General features: G+C 40.3%; 1 pseudogene; it reads left to right on the forward strand.

Moving 5' to 3' along the window:
* The first annotated feature begins 1,713 nt into the window (after positions 1 to 1,713).
* On the forward strand, positions 1,714 to 2,250 carry LOC118636632 (annotated as a pseudogene).
* Positions 2,251 to 4,724: the final 2,474 nt, after the last annotated feature.

A 4,724-nucleotide genomic window follows, 5' to 3' on the forward strand; every position in this document is an offset into this window, starting at 1 on the left:
GAGACTGTCCTTTCCCCTTTGAAGGGTCTTGACACTCTTACTGAAACTCATTTAACTATATAAACATCCATAAACTACTTTTACAACTATTGTAAACTGAAAAACAAACAAATAAACAAACAAACAAACACTAAAATAGGCACACTTTGAAAGCATTGAATTCAAAGGAGGAGTTGGCCACATTCATACCCAGATCTTGCCTTGTTTTTAATACTATGACACTTAAAGATTACAAAGATATTTACATGTTCATATTCTGCTTATCATTCACTCAGAGAAAGGGAGATCACTTTCTCTTTTAAAAAGAATATCTTAAAACAGAGAAAAGAAATCTGTTTAAGTGGTTCACATAGAAGAACAAATGAAAAAAATCCCAGATTGATACCTAATAATTTTATCTGCTTAATTTTTATCCAGAAATATTGACGATATATTAAAGTAACCATTAATACACCAGAGTTCCCAACAAATATAGTTTTTCATTGTAATGGAACTTTATGATAATTTGAAATTTAACAAGAAACTCATGTTTTTGTATATTTCCATCTATTCTGTTGAAAAAATCGTGAAAACATTTATCAGTCCATTTTCCTCTCAAATTTAAAGAATCCAGCAAACTGAATTCAATGTTTGATGCAATGATTATGCATACACCAAAGTGACAAAAACCTTGGTTTGAATTCTATCATAGCCATTTTATGAGCTGTGTCATTTGGGGCAGGTAATTTAACCTCTTTATGTCTTAGTTTCTTCATCTGCAAAATATTGATAATTGTAATTCATATATATTGCTCATCACAGTATTTGGTACATTCCAAGTCCTCAGAAAATTTTAGTTATCATTACCACTATTTTTTATTCTTTGTTCAATGTAAAGCAACATCCTTCGTGCAATGGGGGAACAAGGAAATAGGAGACAATTGGAAATTTCAGGTGCTTACTGTGCAATTAAGGGATACAAGAATTGCAACTACAAAATAATTTTAATTTCAGTGGGATGCCATAAGTTATGAAGATTCTTGTCAAATGAGTGGTCCATACCTCAGCCTATAGGGATTCAGGAAGAGGAGGCAACAGCTGGATAGGCAGGATTGAGGAAAGGGTGAGTAGGGAAAGGAGGAGGAAAAGGCAAAATAGAAGCAGGCAAGCCCTGAATGATTCAGCTAGACAAAGAAGGGACACAAGAAGAGCACATGCAAAATTATGGGGTCAGGAGTGAGCATAATATGTTCAGTATGAGGCTGTAGTGTCTCAGAGTCATTCCGGAGATCAAATTGTTGTAAGGACAGTAGCTGGAAAAGATGTAGGCAATTAAATTGAATGTATGCTGACCCCTAGGACTTCCTTTAAATGGTTGTACAAAGCACAACACAATGAAAAGGACTTTAAAAAGGGAAAACAGAAAAAAGGCTTTTCTGGCAATTTGCTTTTTCCCCTGCAATAAATACATGATCCCGATAAACAAGTTCCCTGCAAACGTGACCTTGAGATGTTGGTGTATATTATAAGGCTTTTTCAGTTATGTGGGAGAACAAGCTACACTTGTGCAGAGGCCCTGAAATGTGGGGGCTATTAATAGAGTTATTAAAAATACCATTTGACTACTCCCTACCCCCCCCACTAAGGCACACACTGAGGGGTGCTCTGCTCACTGGTCATGCCTCCCAGACACTCCAGTGATTCTGCCATGCCTCTGGCCAAGACCTCGCCAAAATGCCGTCTCAAATGGGACACACTATAGAAACCATGATGTTCATGTTTCACAAATTTTCTGGGGATAAAGGCTATTTAACAAAGGAGGAACTGAGGGTACTATGAAAAAGGAGTTTTCTGGAATTTTGGAAAATCAAAAAGACCCTCTGGCTTTGGAAAAAATAATGAAGGAGCTAGACCAGTGCTGAGAGGGCAGAGTGGGCTTCCAGAGCTTCTTTTCACTAATTGCTGAACTCACCATCACATGCAATAACAATTTTTTTAATCCTCACCCAAAGATACTTTTCCATTTATCTTCAAATAGAGTGGGAGGGAGGAAGGGAGAGAGAAAGAGAGAGAGAAAAACAGCGATGTGAGATTGATTGCCTCCGGCACGACCTTGACCAGGGCTGCAACTGCAACCGAGGTACATGCCCTTGACCAGAATCGAACCTGCAATTCTTTGTTCTGCAGGCTAACGCTCTAACTGCTGAGCCAAACTGGCCAGGGTGCAATGACTATTTTGTGGTACATATGGAGCAGAGGGGAAAGAAGTAGGCAGCACAGAGTAGTTACTCCTGTCCTGATAAGAATTCTCCCAATGGGTACTTAAGGAATCTCTGTCTCACAGCTTCTTACCTGCATAAAATTTCATGAGAAGATTGGAACCCTTAGAAAATATACAAATAAAGTTCCACCCCCATTTGACAAGAGAAAGAAAAGCCAGTTAAAGACAAATTTCTTTTAAAAATTTCATTTGAATTTTGCCTGTGGACTGAGACTTTCTCATGGTCCCCAGATGAAGAAATTATAAGAAGTAGAATGAGGTGAATGGACCTTGATTTCTGGCTTTGGCTTTGCTTGATACACTTGGATAGCAGCTTCATGACTTGTGATGACTTCCTCATCTCTTCATGTTCCACATGTTTACTAGGATCACAGCTGGGAAACAATCTCCTTACTTGCTGTTTGAAATTAATGGATTGAACCTTCTCTTCAACAAAGTGATAGGGAGAATAAAGAGGTTATATAATATATTCATCTTGTGGAAAAACAGATTTGGCCACGGGGATGCCTGAAGTTTAAGTCTCTGTGTTAAATAAACATCAGAAGAACCAATTTAACACCTTGTAATATTTCTGTCTGACTCCCTTTTGGAGTTGAGGTTTTGACATGGTAGGTGGGCCCAGGGAATTCGCTGGACATCCTTAGAAGTTCCTTCTGGTTAAAATGAAGAAACAGAACCATCTTGGGTGTTTTTTTTTTTTTATTAAAAAAAAAACAGGTTTGCCCTGGCCGGTTTGGCTCAGTGGTTGGAGCGTTGGCCTGCGGTCTGGAGAGACCCGGGTTCGGTTCCCACTAAGGGCACGTACCTCGGTTGCAGTTTGACCCCGGCCCTGTTTGGGTCGTGTGGGTGGCAGCCCCTCGATGTGTTCCTTTCACATCTATGTTTCTCTCTCTCTCTCTCTCTCTCTCTCTCTCTCTCTCTCTCTCTCTCTTCCTCCCATTCTATCTGAGCAAAATATCAAAAAATGTCCTCAGGTGAGGATAAAAAAACAACAACAACAACAAAACAGGTTTAATTCACTTTATTTTTCTTGTATAAAATAGAGAGGAAGGGGTGAGAAAGGTAGAGAGAGAAAAAGAGACAGACAGACAGACATTGATCTGCTGCCTCCTACACATAACATGACTGAATCCGAAACCTGGGTATGTGCCCCAACTAAGAATCAAATCTGCCATCTTTTGGTTTATGGAACTATGTTCCAACCAACTGAGCCACACACGCTGGGGCATCTTGGGTGGTTTTTGAGGTTCTGGGGCTGGAGACCTGTGCCAGGGACAATCATATTGTAGGACCCCCTCTCTGTCCTGACATTCCCACTTTTCTCATGAATATTTCAATCCTGGTGAGAGCCCTTAAGGTGGTCAGTTGGGTTAAAGTAGATATGAGAGGAAAAGAGGAGCCTCTTACTTTACCTTGTAATGGGAACTATAAAAGAAGATGTTAGGGACTGATTGACATATTGACCTGACTTCTGTTTTTCTCTTTTATTTTTTTTGTAAAGCTCAGCTGACCAGGGCCACCTCCTTGTTCCCCCACTGCCACCCCCCCCCCCCCGCCCGAAACCCAGCAACAGCTCTGGGCCCAGCCATGGACATGAATTTCTTTCTCTCCTATGTCACCATGGCCTCCTTTCCCACTCCTGATTTTCAAACATCATTTGGTTCATTTATTTGTCTCCCTTGTTCAAGGGAGAACATTAGAGACTATTCCTTGGTCTCTATTCTACCTTTTGTTTTTTTCCTAAACCAAGATTCTTGGACCAAGAATAGAAAATAGTGTTCCAACTTTGCAGTTCTTATAGAGGCCCTAGTTTTGTTTGGGGGCTGTTTGTCAGAAGGCTCCAGGTGTATCAATTATGCTGCCCATGCCTGTGTGCTGCCTCTTCAATCACTGTGTCCCATTGTTTGTGAAGCACAACACAGTGTGCTTTCAGAAGGAGTCTTGTATTTCTAGAGTCTAAAAATATTTGCATGTAAATGTTGGGAATCCAGACAGTTTCCTTAAAATATACACTTTGCATGGGGAAACATACAACCATCAGGGCGTGTTTGAAAAATAAATTTAAACTGTTGGATCATGGGTCCCTGTCTCACAGTGTTGCAGTGACGTATGAGAAGTAGTGAGAGTGACATTGATCAAGGCAAAGCATAAATAACCACATTTCAAAATGAATACTAATTGCATAATGACAGTTTCCAAACTATTAGCCTACTTTACAAAAAATGTTAATTCAACACAAGCCCAGAGCTGGCTGTTGGTTATGTGTTGTGCTGCCATTTGGCAGGCACAGCTTTGCAAGGGGATTGGGGGAGTCAAGGGTTATTGTAGTGAAGCACACTTGGTCTTTTGTGAAGAGGGTACAAACTGGATCACTCTCTCAAGCCCCTGCTGTTCAGCGTTCAAGAGTGAACACCAGGATACTGCATCCTTACTTTTCCTAGAGGTAAAATGGTCCAGTGCCAAG

This window comes from Molossus molossus, unplaced genomic scaffold (assembly GCF_014108415.1).
Source record: "Molossus molossus isolate mMolMol1 unplaced genomic scaffold, mMolMol1.p scaffold_m16_p_2, whole genome shotgun sequence".
NCBI lineage: Eukaryota > Metazoa > Chordata > Mammalia > Chiroptera > Molossidae > Molossus > Molossus molossus.